The 21,473-nt window shown below is 42.1% G+C and overlaps 1 long non-coding RNA gene across 1 annotated transcript in view; it reads right to left on the bottom strand.

The window, feature by feature from the left end:
* Positions 1 to 538: 538 nt before the first annotated feature.
* The window catches only part of LOC129404198 (uncharacterized), a 49,546-nt gene continuing 28,611 nt past the window's right edge, over positions 539 to 21,473 (bottom strand). The window contains exon 3 of the long non-coding RNA XR_008629760.1: positions 539 to 578. This is a non-coding gene — a long non-coding RNA (uncharacterized LOC129404198). The remainder of the gene's footprint in view (positions 579 to 21,473) is intronic.

The raw sequence follows: 21,473 nt of genomic DNA, 5'->3' as shown, positions 1-21,473 counted from the left end.
GGGGGAAATGGGATTGGGGGGTGGGAGGGATAATGGGTTCATTGGTGGTGGAGAATGGGCATTGGTGGAGGGATGGGTTCTCGAACATTGTATGACGGAAACACAAGCACAAAAATGTGTAAATCTGTAACTGTACCCTTATGGTGATTCACTAATAAAAAAAAATCAAAAAATATATATTTAGTGTATATTTTAAGGGCTGGAGCCATAGCCCAGTGGGTAGGATGTTTGCCTTGCACATGGCCGACCCGGGTTCGATTCCTCCGCCCCTCTCGAAGAGCCCGGCAAGTTACCAAGAGTATCCCACCTGCATGGCAGGGCCTGGCAAGCTACCCGTGGTATATTCAATAAGCCAAAAACAGTAAGAACAAGCCTCACAATGGAGACGTTAATAGTGCCCGCTCGAGCAAATTGACGAGCAATGGGATGGCAGTGATACAGTGAAACAGTGATATATTTTAAAATATACTGGAGACTGGCATGATAATACAGTGGATAGGGCTCTTACCTTGCACACGGTCAATCTGGGTTGAATCCCCGGCACCTCATATGGTTCCCCAAACTCACCAGAGTGATTCCTGAGTGCAAAGCCAGGAGTAAGCACTGAACACAGGCAGATGTGGCTCCCAAACCAAACCAACAAACAAGATATATATTAAATATAAATTTAAACATATTTTCTTTTGGACTGGAGCCATAGCACAGCGGTTGGACGTTCGCCTTTCACTCGGCCAACCCAAGTTCAATTCCTCTGCTCTCTCGGAGAGCCCGGCAAGCTACCGAGAGTCGAGTATCGAGCCCACGCGGCAGAGCCTGGCAAGCTACCCGTGTGTATGGGATATGCCAAAAACAGTAATAATAAGTCTCTCAATGAGAGACGTTACTGGTGCCCGCTCGAACAAATCGATGAGCAACGGGATGACAGTGACAGTGATTTTCTTTTACTTTAGGTGACCCTGTTGTATTTAGCCCACAACAGGGTTTGATTTTTGGTATTGATGCACAAACATACAGGCCACCAAAATGCCCATGACTCTCCTGCTCCCCATTCCTAGGTCCTCTCCTGTCTGACCTTCCGACCCCTGCCCCATTATTTGCTAATGGACAGTTATGGCTGTTACTTGTCTTAGGATCCCCCTTCCATGAGCTGAGAAATCTCACTTATGTTCCCATGTTCCTTGCACACAGTCTGTTCACTCTTCATTCCCCTCTCCAGATACTCCTCCTACACTAGCACTCTCAGGTCTGTTAAAATACTGGATATTGTTAAAGGATATGCATCTAGCATATTAGGACTTGCTGAGAACTTGCAAGAAAATAATAGTCCAGGTCAGAAAAAGTGAGTAATGAATCAGAACAGTTTATAGAAGAAAATTGTAGCTAATGAGTCCACAGATGCTTAATAGTCATTAAAAGTCATAAAATCCAATTAAAATATTTTGTTTTACTCTTAATTTATGAGCTACTAAATGCTAATGTAAAAGGGGTAGAAAGAGTGGCACATACTGTTGAGGAACAACTAAATTTGGGGAGAGCGATTAGGTGATATTTGGTCAATTAAGTATGCCAAGTCTCTAACTCAGGATATCTTATGCTTGAGTAAAACACCGAAGATAATCTTCCACAAAGTAGGGGACGGTGATTCATGACAGCACCACTCTTAATACTTTGGACATCATTTCAATTAATGTTACAGCAAAGGCTTGGAGTCAAGGTCAAAGTCAATCAACAGAAAATGAAATACTAATGTGGCATCTGCATCTTATCAATTATAGTGTATCAGTAAGAAAGAAAGCATTAGAGTCAAGTATATCACTATCACTGTCACTGTCATCCCATTGCTCATCGATTTGCTTGAGTGGGCACAAGTAATGTCTCCATTGTGAGACTTGTTACTGTTTTTGGCATATCGAATACGCCATAGGTAGCTTGCCAGCCTGCTGTGTGGGCGAGATACTCTCAGTAGCTTTCCAGGCTCTCTGAGAGGGGCGGAGGAATCGAACCTGGGTCAGCCAGCATGCAAGGCAAATGCCCTACCCACTGTGCTATTGCTTCAGCCTGTCAAGTACATAAATAAGAATAATTCACACACATAAAGAATAATTAACGGATACTGGAGAGATAGTTCAATGGGTTGGGGCATGGTGCTTTGCATAAAGAGGCCTGGGTTTAATCCTGGGCACTTCATTGTTCCCCAGAAGAGTTGGGAGTGATCTGAGTCCTCAGCCAGAATTAGTCCCTGAGCACCACTGCTGTGATCAACACAAAACAAGGCAAAGCAAACAAGCCAAAGAATAATTCACAAATGTAACATAAAGACTGCCAAGCTAAAAAGCAAACTGGAAGGCTTCAGGTAGAACCTAAAATCATACTTGTTGTTGCTCATAGTTTGCAGATTGGAGAATGAATGAAGACACATATGGTGTAATGATTCACATTTAAGGTAGAATTGTGGGCGTGTATGGGGCAAGCTTAGATAGTTAATGACACTGTGTGGAAAGTGAAATGACAAAATGTAGGTGCATAGACTTAAATGCAAAAGGGACCACACAAGTAGTGCTGGTGATCATGTGTCACAGTCTAAAAAAGTGTAATTTTTCTAGCAGTTCCATTCTGTGTACTGGAGAGAGCCATGTGACCACAGAGGGTAATAGAATGACATAATGTGTGGGTAAGTTAGGGACAGGGCAGCTGCCCTTCCCAGGCCCTTCTTTACTGACTTCCTTCCCAGAACAGAACAAGAATGAGGGAGAGAGAAACATTCAAGATGGACTTTGAAAGTTCCCACCTAAAAAGGATAAACTGAATTATTTTTATAAAAATTAGACTTGAATTATTATTATACAAATTACTATCTATGTGTTTAAATTGGCTCCAGTCTCAGCCTGTAGAAGTCAATTGGGTAGAAAGCATTTGCAAAGAAAACATTTCAGTAGGGGGAGTTGTCAATGCTCATATGAATCGCACACTGAAAATGGAAATAAAAATTCTGAACAAAAATCCCCAGGTTCTGAAACATGGTCCAAATGGTGCCATCTGCTCATAAAATCATGAAGAAGTGGCTGGAACTTTCCAGCTCTGAGTTGGACTCTGTCCACTGAATTGTCGAGGCAAGATTCGGTGGCACCAGATCACTAGGACCATTTCCAAGGAAAGAAGGCCACTATGGTGCTGACACTCTCCTTGCCTTCCCTTTCTACAACAATTTCCTCAGGAAAGAAAATAAGGATTTGCCCTCCTCAAACACTAGTCTGAATTTTTTTTTTCTTTCTTGGAACTGAACTAATTGTCCCTCCTTTATTACTTACACCCACCCAGTTTATAAACATTCTTCAGTTCTCTGCTCAAATTTGAAAAAACATGCAACAAGCAAGGACCCCAGGTCCACATAAGCCTGACTGTAAAACAGGACCTAATTTTTTATTAGCTCCATGAGCTTTTCTAGTTTTACTTCTCACTGTGCTGCAATTTCCTGAATAAAATGGAGAAGATAATACCTAATTTCCAGGTTGTTCTAAGGATTAAGAAGTCAGAACAGAAACAAAAATCAATATTCACACATGATATCCTTTTCAATGCTCTTGCCTGCACAAGCCCCTAGTGAATTGTCCCTTCTCCCCAAATACATGTAGGTGCAATCCAGTCATGTCATGTCTGGACTATAATTGCATTTTATGGTATAACTCTCACTTCACTAGAGGGATTCTTTTTTTTTTTATTTATTCTTTTATTGAATCACCATGTGGAAAGTTACAAAGCTTTCAGGTTTAAGTCTCAGTTACACAATGCTCGAACACCCATCCTTCACTAGAGGGATTCTTGGTATGACTTTTTCCACCTGTTCTTTATGCCTGCCTCATCTGCCTTCTCTACTTCCATGCCTAAAGACTCGTACTTAACAAACTCTCTATTAGACTTCTGGAACAGGGGCCTTCCAGCCTTCCTAAAGGCATCTAGGAAAATATCTCAGTCAGGTGCAAACTGTCTGGAAAAGTTTACTATCAGAAAGGGAAATAAAACAGTACTCTGGAACCAAATCTGCTGTGAGTTCCCAGAGACGCAGCTTAGTCCTGGTGTCCCAAACTCAGCTAAGTACCTGGAAATCTTTTCTACTGGGCTTTCTCTTGGCTTTTCCTCAGACCGTCTCATCTTTGCCTTCCTTTTTTGCTCTTTGAAGGATCCTTTTTTTGTTGTTTCTTTTTTCTTTTTTTTTGCTTTTTGGGTCACAGGGGTTACTCCTGGCTCTGCTCTCAGGAACAACCCTGGCGGTGCTTGGGGAACGATGTAGGATGCGGGCAATCGAACCTGGGTTGGCTGGGTGCAAGGCAAACACCCTGCCTGCTGTACTATTGCTCCAGCCCCGCTCTTTGAAAGATCCTTGAAGGAGTGCTTTCTGGGTGTCCCTGTCCCAGGAATCACTAATGACTCCATCCAATTTAATTGTAAGGATCTCTCTTCCTTGTTTTCTCTCCCTTCCTCCCTTCCTTCCTTGCATGTGCTTTACACCTGACCTACTGCTAAGGGGTTATGATAGTTACATGTATTTTATTTTATTTTTTATTATTTATTTATTTGCTTTTCGGTCACACCCAGCAATGGTCAGGGGTGACTCCTGGCTCTGCACTCAGGAATTACTCCTGGCAGTGCTCAGGGGACTATATGGAATGGTGGGAATCGAACCTAGATTGGCCACATGCCAGGCAAACAAACGCCCTACCCATTGTGCGATTGCTCCAGCCTGATAGTTACATTTTTTTCTGTTTTTTTTTTCACAAATATATATCCTTTATTAGAGAAACAAAACTACAGCCATTAGCATTTTTCATACCACAAAGCACAAAACCACACTTCTCACCTGATCTTTGGAAAAAGGTTTGACGTGAATATGTTTGACAGTCTGAACTACTCCATCATAAAATTTCACAGTGTAAGTACCATCCTGTTCACAGCAGTGACTTTGGCTGGGTAAAAACGACAATCAGACCAGCAAGCAAGGACCTGCTCACTTATCTGAAGTTCAGAAGATCCTTCATCTTCATGTAAACCCTCTTTCCGAAGTCGTATTTTCTCTAATGGACGTAAGTAAGGGCTGTCCCGGCAGAGTCACTCGTCATAACGACGGTTCCAGCGCTGGAAATGGATGAGTACTTTTCCTTCTTCGTAGTCAATGTCTTCTATGCTGCTGGATACCAGTGTTTTCATCGGTCCCGGGCTTCCAAGGGGGCTCCCACTTCAAAGCTGATTCCTCGTCTGTTAGGTGGATGCTTTGTCATTTTCAGCCATCAACTGGGCTGTCTTTGTTCTCCTCACAGCCCCGCTCCAGCAGCGCCGCTCCAGGACCAACGGACAGAAGGACTCTGCGTGCTGCGCACCACGTGACCCCCCGGGGACGCGCCCAGCGTCTCCCCCCTGATAGTTACATTTCTTAAGAAGTTCTTAAGCCACTAAGGATTGTATCTTGACCATGTAGCCAGTCCTTTCCTCGAAATTTACTGGAAAAAGAGTTGCTTCCCATTTTCTGGGGTAAGCAACAGTGTCCCCTGCTAGGTAGACATGTGGTATTCTTGTAGTTTCTCTTTCTTCTGATGCCCAGGAAGCCAATCATTCAGTCAACTCCAGGGTGTTTGGCTGGGGCCAAAGAACTTAACCCCTCTCAGAAATAGAAATTCTATGAAAGATTCAGAGCCTTCAAAGGAACGTGGAGTAATTATATTCTAGCCATAGTATAGAGGGGTTTGTTCCACACACTTAAATCAATCCAGTTACATTCAAATTTGCAGTTAGCTTTTGCTGGATGGTTACTAGGAACAAAGCAAGAGAGAAACCCTTTGGAACAGAAGTTCTTATTCCTGGAGAAAGAGAAGACCTCTGGAACTTTCCTTTTCCTTTTTGTGAAAACAGTTTTGCTGAGGTTTAATTTATACACCATAAATTTTTCCCTTTTATGTGTACAATAAGCATGATTTGCAGTAAGTTGGCAAAATTGTGCAAACATGGTCAGACTTCAATCTTAGAGCACTTTGCGCATTGCAGGAGCTTTGAAAATACTGATGCCCAGAACTCACCCCCGAGCAATTTAGTGAGGAGAAAAACAGAAGCATGCATCTATGACTGTACAGAAAAGGAAGCTTGTAAATTGCAATGACTGTAAAGATGATAAGCTGATCACATCAAAATCTAAAACTTCCCTTTCCTCACTCCCCCTTGTTTTATTGTTGTTGTATAACGAGCAAGAAGTCAAATGCACTCGGTGGTGATGTTTACACACTTGGTTGCAGTACACTGGAGATTTCACACTTTATGGTGGTGCTCAGGATTTTAAAGAGTAGTACTACTGAGGACTGGAGTGATAGCACAGCAGGTAGGGTGTTTGCCTTGCACGAGGCTGACCTGGGTTCAATTCCTCCGTCTCTCTCGAAGAGCCCGGCAAGCTATCGAGAGGGCAAGCTACCGAGAGTGTCCCACCCACAGGGCAGAATCTGGCAAGCTACTTGTGGCATATACAATATGTCAAAAACAGTAACAAGACTCACAATGGAGACGTTACTGGTGCTTACTCGGGCAAATCGATGAACAACGCGATGACAGTGCTACAGTGCAGTACTGGTGAAATCATATAGGGTGGTCCTGGACATTCAACTTCTGGCCTCATACTTGCAAGGGAGCTGTTTTGCCACTGAGCTACGCTTTGGCCCCAAATGTAAAACTTTATGACCATCAACAATGTGTGGTAAAAAGAGAATCAATGTGTTAGAAGAAAATATGTAATAGACAAAGGATACAAATAGGCAATAGAGAAATGGACAATGGTTAATAAAAATATAAATATATTAATGCAAGTAAACCAGAGATGCCATTTTGTTCATCAATTTTCAAAAAAAATATTAGTTGATAGTATCAAGACCAATAGGGTTATGGAGAAACATTAAGTGAAGATAAATCAACATGCCATGTATTTGAAGAGCTGGGAATCAAATCTAGAAACACATGTACTCTGACATTGACTCACATCCCCAGACCTTAGGATACTTTCTTTTTTTCTTTTCTTTTTTAAAATTCAGTGAATGAATTTTTTTAAAAAAATTTAATAAATCACCACGAGATACAGTTGCAGACTTACAAACTTTCGCGCTCATGTTTCATACAATGATCGAGTACCTATCCCTCTATCAGTTCCCATTCTCCACCACCAATATTCCCAGTATCCCTCCCACAACTCCCCCATCTCCCCACCGGATTTTCTTTTACTCTCTCTCTCCTTTAGGATGTTGTGGTCTGCAATGCAGGTATTCAGTGGCTGTCATGTTTGGTCTATAGTGTACTTTTGGTACACATCTCCCATCTTGAGCAGGTCCTCCAAGCATCCTTTGCTTGGTGGTCCCTTCTCTGTCTGAGCTGCCTTTACCCCTAGCATGTGAGGCCAGCTTCAAAGCCGTGGAGCAATCCTCCTGGTCCTTATCTCTACTACTCTTGGGTGTTAGTCTCCCATTTTGTTACTTTATATTCCACAGATAAGTGTAGTCTTCCTATGTCTGTCCCTCTCTTTCTGACTCATTTCACTCAACATGATAATCTCCATGTTAATCCACTTATATGCAAATTTCATGACTTCATCTTTTCTAATAGCTGCATAGTCTTTCATTGTGTAGATGTACGAAAGTTTTCTTTCTTTCTTTCTTTCTTTCTTTCTTTCTTTCTTTCTTTCTTTCTTTCTTTCTTTCTTTCTTTTTTTTTTTTTGCTTTTCGGGTCACACCTGGCAATGCTCAGGGGTTATTCCTCGCTCTGCACTCAGGAATTACCCCTGGCTGTGCTCAAGGGACCATATGGGATGCTGGGAATCGAACCCGGGTCAGCTGCGTGCAAGGTAAACACCCTACCCACTGTGCTATCGCTCCAGCCCCAATGTACCAAAGTTTCTTTAGCCAATCATCTGTTCTCAGGCACTCAGGTTTTTTTTTTTCAGATTCTGGTTATTGTAAATAATGGTGCAATGAACATGAGTGCAGATGTCATTTCTACTATACTTTTTTGCATTTCCGGGGTATATTCCCAAAAGTGGTATTGATGAGTCAAATGGCAGCTCAATTTCTACTTTTTTGAGAAACGTCCATACTGTTTTCCAAAAGGGCTGAACCAGTCGGCATGCCCACCAGCAGTGAAGGCGAGTCCCATTCTCCCTTATGATACTTTCACCGGGATTCTTCAGGCCTCTTGAATCTCAGTGCCTGCACTCAACTATGGAACATTCATATATGTTATTTCTTTAGGAACATTGATGATGATTATATTATATATCTTGAACTCATCCCATAATTCTCTGGTATGTTGCTCATTTCTTTTCAGACTTTTCTCCACCATCTGTTGTTTTCTAGAGATTTACTACATCTCATTTGGAGCTCATCCATCTTTTCCTCAGCTTATGTTATTCTGCTGCTCCAACTTTTTTTCAAGTTTCTTATAATACCTACCATATTGGTCATTTCTGTTACTTCTGATTGTAGCTTTCTTATTTCTTCTCAGAGTTTCTTGTGCTTTGCTCACTACCTGCGCCATCATTTCGTTGAGGTCATTAAGTAACCTCCAAATGGTATCACGGAGGTTATTCTCTGAGCTTGCAGGGGTGGTTCATTCTAGAAGAGTTTTCTATATTATCTTTCCTCACCAGCCTTGTATCTTGACCATGTAGCCAGTGCTTTCCTCAAAATTTACTGGAAAAAGAGTTGCTTCCCATTTTCTGGGGTAAGCAGCAGTATCCCCTGCTAGGTAGACATGCCTGTGGTATTCTTCTAGTTTCTCTTTCTTCTGATGCCCAGGAAGCCAATCTTCTACATGTTTTCCTTCTTGTGTTTGTTCTGCTTCTTCTGTGCTTTGGGTGGATCTTTGTAGGAGAGAATCAGGAGTCTCTGAGGGATCAGATTGGGGTTTGCTCTTTTCCTTCCAGGTTTATCTTTACCCAGTGACAGGGAGTATGAGCAGTGAGAGGTGTAAAGAGTAGAGTTCAGCACATATAGAGGTAGGCTACTGAAATAGTGGAGGCTGGGAGTGAAGATTGCCTAGACCCAATTGGAATGGAAAGGGAATCTACTTCAGTTCCAAAAGGGCTCTGTAGGTGTCAGCTGACAGATTAACCTCACCTGGAAGGGTAGAGGAGCAAACAGAGAAGGCAGGCTGGAGAGATTTCCAGATTTCCACCTGAAAGGATCGTGCTACTTCCTTCCTTCCTTCTTTCCTTCCTTCCTTCCTTCCTTCCTTCCTTCCTTCCTTCCTTCCTTCCTTCCTTCCTTCCTTCCTTCCTTCCTTTCTTCCTTCCTTCCACCTTCCTTCTTTTCTTTCCTTTCTTTTTTTTTTTTTTTGCTTTTTGGGTCATACCTGGAGATGCACAGGGGTTACTCCTGGCGCTCTGCACTCAGGAATCACCCCTGGCAGTGCTCAGGGGACCATATGGGAGGCTGGGAATTGAACCCGCATCGGCTGTGTGCAAAGCAAACACCCTACTCATTGTGCTATTGCTCCAGCCCAATCATGCTACTTTTTGAGGACAATTTGGCAGTTTCTTCATTAAATGAAAAAGCATATGACCATCAGAAGCAATCACTTGGGTATACACAGGAGAATCTACAAGGTCCGTTATTATTTAAAAGCTACAAATTTGAAACACCCTTATTGCTCAATAAACTAAGGCAGCACTTGCGTATAACATAGAAAACAGGAACTCAAAAGAATATAGTAGGCTTATTTGACATATAAAAATCTTGCAAAAAATTGGTAAAAATTCAGGATTGTAAGAAAAAGATATGATACCACTTACATAGACAAATATTCTCATAAAAATTACCTTTTTAGAGGGTTTGTTTCTGGTTTTACTTTTTGAGGGCATATAGGTGGACATTGGTTCATATGCAGTAGTACACAGGGGTTTCCTGGCTATATGATCAAGGGTCACTCCTTGTGGTTGTTGGAGCCCATATGTCACTGTCACTGTCATCCCATTGCTCATCAATTTGTTCAAGCGGGCACCAGGAACATCTCTCATTGTAAGACTTATTGTTACTGTTTTTGGCATATCCAATATGCCATGGGTAGCTTGCCAGGCTCTGCCATGCGGGCGCCATACTCTCAGTAACTTGCCGGACTCTCCGAGAGGGAGGGGTGGAAAAATAATAGAACATGGGTCGGTAGCATGAAAGGCGAATGCCCTACCGCTGTGCTATCGCTCCAGCCCAGAGGCCATATATAGTACCAGAAATCTAACTGGCTTGAGACATATGCAAGGCGAGTACGTTAGCCCATGTGCTATCTTTCCAGCTTCTGAAATCACATTAAAATAAAAATACTGTAGTTTAGGTGACATGGTTACAATAGTGTTAACATTTATGGTTTTGATATACAAAGTAATTACATCTCCTCCGTCATCAAAGTGCCCAAAATCTTCCATCACTGACATTTTTTTATACTTGCGGTGTTGCTACTAGTGTACCAGGGCCCCTTCAGTATTAATCCAAAGCCTCTTTCCTCCCACACAACCCGTGATACCCTCAAATCACAGTTCTATTGACTGTATCTCAGGGATTGGTTTCACTGGGGATTTTCTAACCCCTGTGTTCTTTCAAGTCTGCATATGAGTGAGATAAGCTATAACCTTACATTTTCCCATGAAAACTGATATAAGAATAAGCACAAGAAAGTTCTAATAAAAACACATCAAACTAAAAACTGCTTACTTCTGGAATGGGCAGTTCAAAAGGGAATATAAAAGATTGATTCGCAGGTCATGTCCTAGACTAATGTAATAAGATTTTTATTTTGGGAGGGGTGCCTGCGGGTTCTTCCTAAGTAGTGTTCAGGGGAGCCAGGAGCCACACCCAGTGATGCACGGACAATGGGGCCAGATGTTCAGGTGCTCAGGCTGGCAATGCTGGGGACCACCAGGACCACCCTCAGTGCTCAGGGACTTCTAAGGCCTTACTGGTACCTCTAATATACCTACTGGTGCTTGGGCGGGGGTAGGGGGAATGTGCTCATATGATGCCAGGGTTTACATTCAGGTCTTAGCACATGCCAAGAATGGGGTCCTGACCATTGAATTATCTTCCTTTTGGGGGTGATTTTTGGAGGTTCCAAGTGACTGTGAAATACAGATATTGAGAGGCAGGATGATAGCTGAAGTGGCAAAGCAAATGACTGAGTTTGATGACTGGTACCACATGAACCCTGAGCATAGCTGGGCCTGGCCTTGTGACCCATAACCTCTTTTTAATAAATATTTTTAAAAAAATAAGAATTATCAAAACAGGGATTGTAGAGACATTACAGTGGGTAAGGTGCTTGCCTTGCACAGTCAACCCAGGTTCAATCCTTGGCACCCCATGTGGTCCTCTGAGAACAAACCTAGGAGTAAGACCTGAGCACATCCAGGTCTTGTACAAAAACCAACAGACCCTCCCCCCTCCACTAATCCTCCAATAATTCTCAAAACAAATATAGTTTTTCTGAGGATGGCTTTGACAATACAAACAGTACACTTGTTCCTTAATATTAGCACATTTGAAGCTGACGATTCTCTTCTGTGGGGCTGTTCTATGCATTGTAGGATGATTAGCAGCATCTTTTGGCCACTAAACGCTAGAAGCAACATCGCCTTCTAAAATGCAATGATTAAACAGTATCAACTGCAAATATCTCCAGATATTGCCAAATGCCCATGGTGCGGGGAAGGGAGGGGTGAAGGTTGGAGTTGGGGGTAGAGAGGAACTTCCCACAATTTCTATAGGGGATCAGACCTACAAAACAATGTTCAAAGGATTTGAACAATATCTTGGATGTATCTCATTGTAGCATAGTGAGATAGTGGACTTTGAAGCAGCAAATTACAGCATGGATATCCTGGCTCTGCTTTGGGTTGATTTTTTTTTCTTTTTTGGGTCACACCCGGCAATGCACAGTGGTTACTCCTGGCTCTGCACTGAGGAATTACTCCTGGCAGTGCTCAGGGGACCGTATGGGATGCTGGAGATTGAACTCAGGTCGGCCACGTGCAAAGCAAATGCCCTACCCGATGTGCTATCGCTCCAGCCACTGGGTTGATTTTTATGATCTGGGATGTGGCAGCTACATTCTCTGAACTCATTTCCTCACAATACTGCTTCAGTGTACCTTAGTACAGTACTATGTGCAAACTGAAGTTAATAATATCTTGCCAGTAGAAGCAGAGGTTGTCAGTCAAGTATTAACGTTAAGTAGGAACTCAGCATAATCTCACATGTATCGGGCCCTTATTCTTCAGGGTATTGTGGTAAATGCATTATGCAATAAATATATAATTCCACCGTCTTTACTCTCATATAAAGGAGATACTCATTTTATGGACGAGGAAGCCGTTTGAGAGCCGTTGGAGGTTGGTAAGGGGAAACTCAAGAGGCAGATTGTTCTCTCTGACTTGAGAGTCAGTGTATTTTAGAACCATGTTTGGTAATGAACCTTTTACCTTCCCCCCACTTCCTTTTTTTTCTGCTATTATTTATTGTCGTGGTGACTGGGGTGGGATCACACCCACTCGGTCAGGCTGCGTACTCATTTATGTTTAGTGACAGTGCTCACTGAAGATCATACACTCCTTTGTGCTTTCAGGGATACCAAATGGCAGTGTGGCTAGTTCACACTTGTCAAAGGGGGGTGTTGGGAGTAGAACCTGTGGCTTCATTATCACTGAGGCTTCCTAAAGTCCCAATAATGCTTTTTAAACTTATTCATTTAGGGCTGGAGTGATAGTATAGTGGGTACAGGGCTAGCCTTGCACACAGCCAACCTGGGTGTGATTCTTGGGACTCTTGAGCACTGCCAGAACATTTTCTGGGTGCAGAGTCAGGAGTAAACCCTGAGCATTATGAGTGTGACCCCAAACAAAAAAATAATAAATAAACTTACTAATTAAAGGACTACCTTGTTTTTTTGGGGGGGGAGGGGGGAGAGAGTGTGTGTGTGTGGGGGGGAACAGGGGGAATCATACCCCATGATGCTCAAGGGTTACTCCTAGCTCTGCACTCAGGAATAACTCCTGGTGCTCCTCAGGGGACCATACGGGATGTCGAGGATCCAACCCGGGTCGACGCATGTAAGGTAAGCATCTTATCAATTATACTATCTCCCCAATCCCAGGATTACCTGTTTAATATTTTAAAAATACTCATTTCAGAATTCAGAAATCTTAAGAAAGGATGATGACTAGTATTTTCTACAAGAACTAGAAGAAATTCCTATAATTAGTTAAGTTTGGGGATAACTCAAGTGGTGCTTCTCATCAAAACTGAATAGATGTAAAACAGAATGTCATAAATGTTAAGTAGATATTAAATAAAGTATAAGATCACTAAAATTGCTCAGAAAGTGTATGGCATTTTGATAGAAATGGTAGGGAGGGAAGAAGATGAACATAGGAAAGAGGCTTAAATGTATGGAGCCTGTTTGGATGTTGTAGTTAGAGTTTACATTATGTTAAGCTTACATAGTGTTGTTCTTACAGTAAGAGCTTACATTATGTTGTACTTACAGGGTGCAGTCAATATCCTAGGCACATCACCTCCATTATCTTACTTAATATTCACCAACATTTTATAGAAAAGATACCTTTATTTTCTCATTTACATGTGAAGGAGTGAAGTAACATGCATAATGTCACATAGCCGGCAAATGATTCAGCCGGGATTTGAAACCAGATAGCATATACCTTGTCCAACATAATTATTTTGCCACCTGGATTAGGTTAAAACGGGGCCTATTCCTATGTCCTTATGTTTTCATGATCTCGACATGATCTTATTCCCAAATTGTGGGAAGCTTTGTGTCACTTCGCTTCTAAATTACTTTCAAAAAGAGGGATTTTCTGGTTGCTTTTATTTAACACATTGTCATGAAGTATGCACATCGGGCCTAGACCACAGAACTGCAGAGAACGGAGGCCTCGTGCGGTCGTGGGAGATCATATCTTGTATGGAGATGAACACGTAAACCATTTAAATGGTACAAAGAGTGAAAAGCACTCTGTCTGAAGAGCAGGGATGGTAAAAATTCCACCCCTGAATCAGAGGCTTGAAGACTAAAGCCAGGAAATATGCAAGGAGAGTTGCTCTTAAATCTTCAGTCAGTAGAGAGCACGAGTGAGAGCAGAATCAACAGTGTGTTAGGAGAGTAGCTGTTGGCAGGAAGGAAACTGGAGAGGAGATAAATTGTTGGTCCTGTCAGAAAGCAAATCTGGTAGCTTGGGAATAAGAAGGGAGATACTGGAATCTTCAATTAGGATCACACTATTACCTCGAACCTGGCTAAGTCCTGAATTTTAATCGGGGTTCTTGAGTTCTTTATGTAAATTGAACATACATAATTCACAATTGTTAATGATATTAAAGTTTCTTTATTGTGCAGTTCAAGTAGGTCTTTCTAGATCACTCCTTCATAATAAGGCCTCTCACTCTATTTTTTTTTATTGAATCATCATGAGAACAGTTACAAAGCTTTCCAATCTAAGTCTCAGTCATACAATGATCAAATAGGCATCCCCTCATCAGTGCACACCCTCCACCACCAAGAACCCAGTATTGCCTCCATCCCATCCTTGCCCTCCATGTGGCAGATGATTTTCACCTTACTCTTTCTCTGCTTTGATCACATTCAATATTTTGATAAAAGTTCCTCTATTATTATTTGGAATTTTCCCCAACATTCAGACCTGCAGAAAAGGCATCATTAGATAATTTGTTTTCTATTACTGATATGAAGAGCATTTTTGATTTCTGATATTTTAGTAATAAATCTAGAGGGATTTCTGCCAAAAGCCGCTGGGTTCTGAGATTGCTTTGTGTGCCTCTGGGATCATGGCCATTCAGGAGCCAGGAGCCATTCGTGGGCAGCAACTCAGGGCCTTGTTGGGGCGGGGAGAGGGGCCTGCTCCAGCCCCCATCCCGTGAGGCCCTGAGTGTCACGTTGCTGCAGTCTCATAGCTGGCTGTCCAATAAGCTCTGAAAAGGTGGCAGCCACCGTGCTGCCGGGGAGAAAAGGCGGAAGGGACAAACACCTTTTCCCACTGGGGTGGCAAAGCGCCATAGTTTAATGCTCAGTCCAGATGCATTTCTGCCAAAAGCCGCTGGGTTTTGAGGTTGGTCTGTGTGCCTCTGGGATCATGGCCATTCAGGAGCCAGGTGCCATTCGTGGGCAGCAACTCAGGGCCTCGTTGGGGTGGGGAGAGGAGCCGGTTCTACCCCCCATCCCATGAAGGCCTCTCACTCTTGACTACCCGTGTCTGATGCCACTTATTCTGTCCCTTGATGCTCAGAGAAGCCCTGTGTCCTTATCTGTCCACCAGGGTTGTGGTCTGCTGTTCTTTTGTGTCACTGGGGCTTCATTTTGCATCTCAAAATCTGTCTTCTCACTATTCTTTACCCTTTGTTCTACAGCTGCATAGGTGAAAGCTGCTTCATTCTTATCTGATCTTTGCCCAGGTATAAGTGAGGAGCCACAGAGTAAGTTCCCTCTCCTGTATCCCTCTCTTATATGTTGGTGAGTTTTAAAATGTCCAATTAAATTGACTGGATTATTTAGTCCCCTCCTTCCCCCGCCCCCTTCCACTTCCTAGAAAAGGTGAGAGAGAACGTGGTGAAAACGTGCACAGTGAAGTTTCAGTTAAGCCTTCTGTGTGCTCCATACCAGGCAGGGGACTTTGCAGAAGGAAATGGCACAGTCAGCACATGGGAGAATCTCCTCATGTACTCTTTGGTCCAGAGGGAGCTTTTGGATCCCCAAGTAGCACTGTAGCACTGTCATCCCGTTGTTCATCGATTTGCTCCAGCAGGCACTAGTAGTGGTCTCCATTGTGAGACTTGTTGTTACTGTTTTTGGTATATCGAATACACCATGTTCGGGCTTTACGAGTGGATGAGATACTTTAGGTAGCTTGCTGGGCTCTCTGAGAGGGACAGAGGAATCAGTCCCTAAGTACTGTCACTATCACTGTCATCCTGTTGCTTATCAATTTGCTCAAGTGGGCACCAGTAACTCCATTTTGAGACTTGTTGTTACTGTTTTTGGCATCTCAAATACACCACGGGTAGCTTGCCAGACTCTGCCGTGCTGGCAAGATACTCTTGGTAGCTTGCCGGGCTCTCCAAGATGGGTGGAGGAATCGAACCTGGGCCGACCACATGCAAGGCAAATGCCCTGCCACTGTGCTATCGCTCCAGCCCATCCCTAATAAGTAAAGAAAGAAAATTCTAAAGCCTGTGCATATAATTTCCCTCCCTTCTCCTACATATATGCAAGTCCTTCATATAGAGGTCTTCTAAGGTTGGAAGTTGCCATTTGGCAATGCAAATATTTGGGGATGAGCAATTGGCATCTAGGAAAAAAAATGAATGAGGCTCTCTGCCGAGATGTGACTCCAGCAGCGGCACGTGTGTGGCTTCTCCGCAACTGCATGAGCATGATTCCAGAGGCCAACTAAACTACTTTTGGTACTGGCAGCTTCTTGCAGAAATGTCGCTAGACCCATGCCTGCCCAGGAGGGGAAAGGTTTTTCTCTCTCGCCTTTTCCTTGCTGGGAGGCGGGGTGGAGGGCGTGGCGACCGCCATATTATGAGAACCACTAATGAGAGATACAAGCTTGCAATCATTCAATTTCTGGTGGAAATTTCCCTGGACTTGGTTACTAAAATACAGAAATCCAAACCGTGATTTTGGATCGAGGTCACACGACCTCATATCTCTTCACAGCAGGTCTGATTCTAGTGTGGAAACTCCAAACAATAATAGTGAGTTTTTCGTTGTAATATTGAATGTAACCAAAGTTGTAATATTGAATGTAACCTGGCTCTTGCCAGGTTCTCCAAGAGAGAGAACTAGGCTATAAAAGTTTACTAGTATGGGGCCGGAGCGATAGCACAGCGGGTAGGGCATTTGCCTTGCACTCAGCCGACCTGGGTTCGATCCCCGGCATCCCATATGGTCCCCCAAGCACTGCCAGGAGCAATTCCTGAGTGCAAAGCAAGGAGTAACCCCTGAGCATCGCTGGGTGTGACCCAAAAGCAAAATAAATAAATAACTAAATAAATAAAAGTTTACTAGTAAAAAACTAAAAAAAAAACAAACAAACAAACCCTAAAACTTAGTCCTATACTAAGTGCCTTCCCATAGCAAAACAAACAAATAGCCATAAGATAATTCCTTTCCAAGAGAACCTTAAGCCTACAAACTGTATTGATCTCTACCAAAAATAAAAAGTGTAATGAGACAATCTGAAAACAAACAAACAAACAAAAACCAGGAGCTCCTCAGATTCTTACATTCCAGGGGGCTTTTTTTTTTTTTTTTTTTTACATTTCTTATAAGTAATGGTTGAGAGGAATTAGACATTCCAAACAGAACAAGTCAAGTTAACAGGTCTTCCCAAGTAGCAGACATGGCTAAGAAAACATCTCAAAAGACAGCAGTGGTTGCTGCTGTTTGCCTCAAGAAAAATACCCAAGCAAACAATTGTAAAGGCTATGAAAGAATCAGTTATCTGAGTTGGGAAAAAATTCCACTGAATTCACAGTTCATATTTTTAAACAAATATCTGATTTTAAAGCCGCAATTCTTATAATAAGGTACAAATATTCCCCCTTTCCTTTATCCTCACTTCTTCCCTCCTATCTTCCCCCATCCCAATATATTTGATAGGAGATTTCCTTGCATTAGCCCTGGGCACTCCTCAAATACATAGACTTAGTTGTCTGAATCCCCATGTCTAAATCCCCATGCCCTGCCCAATGAGACTAAAACCCACATTATAACTCCTGAATTTCCAAGAGCCTCCTGTGTGCTGATTCAACCTTCTGTTTTTTTCCTGAGCTTATAGGTTGATGAATCATTTAGAAAGCTTTGTGTTCTGTCCTTTCTTCCTGCTGAGTTCTTCCTTCTGTGCATGTGATGAAAAACTTCCTGAAGCCCCAGGGAGACAGAGAGTATAGTGCTTAAAGGCAAATAAATTTAAATCTACAAAGTTATCCAGCATATCATTAAACAGCAACTTTTCAATGTCACTTGTGTCTACCTACAACCATGCCATTCTCCTCCCTCTTTCTTCTGCACTTAAGAAATTCTCTTTTTTATTCTTGAGAGAATATTCAAGTCTCAGCAACCCAAATTCTCACATCTACTGGATATCAAAATGACATAAGTACTGAACAGTATAGTAAGGGATCTTATCCATCAGAATTCAATCTTTTGAGTGGAAATTTGTAATTGTAAATAGCAGATCTCTTCAGTCCCTACTTCCGTCATTTTCCACCTCTACTATTACATACTTTTCCTTTAGGTGGAATTACTCAATTTAGAGTTTGATCTAATAAATATATGTACAAAGTGCTAGAATGACATCAGAAAAGATATTTGCAATCAAAGGAACTTGTGTGAAATAAGGGAAAGTTTAGTAAGTATCCTGTCCATCCATCCATCCATCCATCCATCCATCCATCCATCCATCCATCCATCCATCTATCCATCCGTCCAATAATCCAGTGAATATAGATTGAGAATCTGAATGTAGACATCTGCTCTAGCAGTTGCTCTAAAATTGTGAATGACATTACTAGGGTCCGGTCCCATTAGCTTGCAAATTTTTGTTAAAAAAATGAAAATAAATTAAAAAAAGCATGCAATGAAACTAAACAGCTAAGAAATATATGGTGAACTAATGGGAGATGAGCAGATGTTTGTGTGTGACTGGAGAGTGGGTGTAATCCTGTGGCTTAAAAGATTTGTTGTGTTGTTTAGTGTGTGTATGTGTGTGTGTGTGTATGTATGTGTGTATACCTTCTTCTTCCCTGCTGCTATATGCTCTCCTCTCTGTTTCAGTAAGCATGTGTGCATGTCATTCCTACCAGATGAGTCAGTCAGGATGGGAACAATAATTTATTTGAGCAGACATGTGTCAACATCATTTGAAGAAAAAACACCAGACCCATTACATACACAGATAATGTGATTAGCACTAGTTGGAAGGGAGCAAACCTCCTATTTCTGTGCTGCTGACTTCCTCCTTACTTCTTTGAATGGCCTCTTAGCTAATCTACTTCCCTGTCTCCCCACCCACCCCTCATCCCCTTTCCTTCAAAACACACACACACACACACAGACACACACACAGACACACACACACACACACACACACACACACTATGTGACCCATCTTAATCTCATTCTAGTTTCTTGTTTTTTGCAATGGCAAATCACTACAAGAAACTAGATTTTTTTGTTTGTTTGTTTTTGGGTTACACCTGGTAGTACTCAGGGCTTACTTTTGGCTTTGAGCTCAGGCACCACTCCGGGTGGGGCTCAGAGGACCACATGGGGTGTTAGGGATCTAACCTGGGTTGTTCACATGCAAGGCAAGTACTCTACCTGCCTGACCTAGAAACTCTACCTAAGCTAAAAACTAGATTTTTATAAAGTCAACAGGGTAAAACCTTAAGCTCTTTCTCCATACAGGAAGGTGCTGCAAAAAATACATGATCTGAATTCTAATCTATTCATATCTTTATTAGATTCATGAAATTGTATAGGCAAGATCTAGATGAGATCTTAAAGATGAAAGTGAAATCTAACTCCGTGGTTTTAGAAAAAGCAGTTATGGAGAAATAAAGCTAAAGTTAATAGGCCCTAGAGTTGAAAGCATCCGAGACTCATTCTGCATTGCTTCCTCAGGAAGGGAAATAGTTATGAGTAGGTGAGCAGGCCTGAGGGTGTGGGCCTGTGTAGGCGGCTGCTTACATGTGGTATAGAGACCCTGGGTACATGGGAAAGTGGAGCAATCATACACAATGCTGTAGTCATTCGCAGCTGTATTTTATGGAGACTGGAACATTCAAAAGGTTTCGTTCTGCAGTATATGATCAGGCACTTAATCCTGGCCATCGGGTCATGCTGTCAGTGTCAGGAAATTTAGTCTCTCCTCAACTATTACGTCTGGCGTTATTCTTCCTCTCCAGCTCTGCTTCTATTTCTGCCAGGTCAGGTTTGTAATCTGAGGGGAAGACAAAACTGGCTTTTATTTTCTTTTTCTAAAGAATTTGAGATATAATTCACATATATCCACCTCCATCACAGTCAGAATTATGAAATAATTTTTTTTCCTGTCTGCCTTTTTTGTTTATTTCTGTGTCACACCTGGAAGTGTTCAGGGCTTTCCACCTGGCTTTGTTCACAAGGATCACTCCTGGTGGCTGGTGCTCTGGGGACCATATGTGGTGACAGGAATTGAATTTGGGTCAGCTGTGTTCAAGGCAAGTAGCCTGCTGTACTATCTTTCCGGCTTCATTCTGCTATCTTCATTTATAACTCTCTGGATGAATGGTTTCTGTCTTTTGGTCACTCTGTGGATATTTCAGCTTGTGCCCATTTCTATCAACTCCCTGTTTCCTCTCTAATCTTCAGTTGCCCTACAAGAAAATCATTGGGTTATGGAATTTCACAGTTACTCTTCTTTCTTTCTTTCTTTTTCTTTCTTTCTTTCTTTCTTTCTTTCTTTCTTTCTTTCTTTCTTTCTTTCTTTCTTTCTTTCTTTCTTTCTTTCTTTCTTCCTTCCTTCCTTCCTTCCTTCCTTCCTTCCTTCCTTCCTTCCTTCCTTCCTTCCTTCCTTTCTTTCTTTCTTTCTTTCTTTCTTTCTTTCTTTCTTTCTTTCTTTCTTTCTTTCTTTCTTTCTTTCTTTCTTTCTTTCTTTCTTTCTTTCTTTCTTTCTTTCTTTCTTTCTCCAAACCTTGTTCAAGGCTGCCACCTGGCCTGGAAATCAGCTGTCCTTGGGTTGATCCACTGTGACCAGGTGGCAGTAGTTTGTTGATATTAGATGAGACTGTGGAGGTGGCAGTGTTGAACTCTCAACACCGACTCTCAAAACAGACTCTCAGGACTTGCAAACAAAGCAGGTGGGACTAAAATGCAGGTGTCCAGGCTACGAGTCCAGCACACTTTCCATGATGCCATCAAGCCTGTGCTCTCCATGGTTCTGTACATTTTTTACTCACCAGCTGTCTCGCCCTTAGCCTTTCAGCTCTGTGTGACATTCAGTTGTATCCACTCTCCCTTAAAGCAGAGCTCATACTTAGATCCTGGAATTATTGAAGAGGACCCAGTAAACTAATTATAACCGAGAATGGCTTATTTTATTTCCCTGGGTATTTACATTTTAACAATGCCTTAAGTCAAACAAATTACCTTCTAATGTGGCATTTCAGATTGTGCTAGGAGGAAGGAAAGGTTTGGGAGTGAGCAAATTTCCTGGGATAACTCCAATTTCCATATAAAGAGAAAAATAAATATAAACTATTCTGGATGGCAATAAACAGAGCTCTGGGACTCTTTTGCATATATCTCATCCTGTCACCATTCCTTTATTTCAGTGATATTGAGAAGTCAATATATATTTTTGGACATATCACAGATTAGGGATATT

The sequence above is a fragment of the Sorex araneus genome, chromosome 4 (assembly GCF_027595985.1).
Source record: "Sorex araneus isolate mSorAra2 chromosome 4, mSorAra2.pri, whole genome shotgun sequence".
Taxonomy (NCBI): Eukaryota; Metazoa; Chordata; class Mammalia; order Eulipotyphla; family Soricidae; genus Sorex; species Sorex araneus.
Note: the sequence above shows the minus strand (reverse complement) of the source record. Positions and strands in the feature narration are given on the sequence as shown.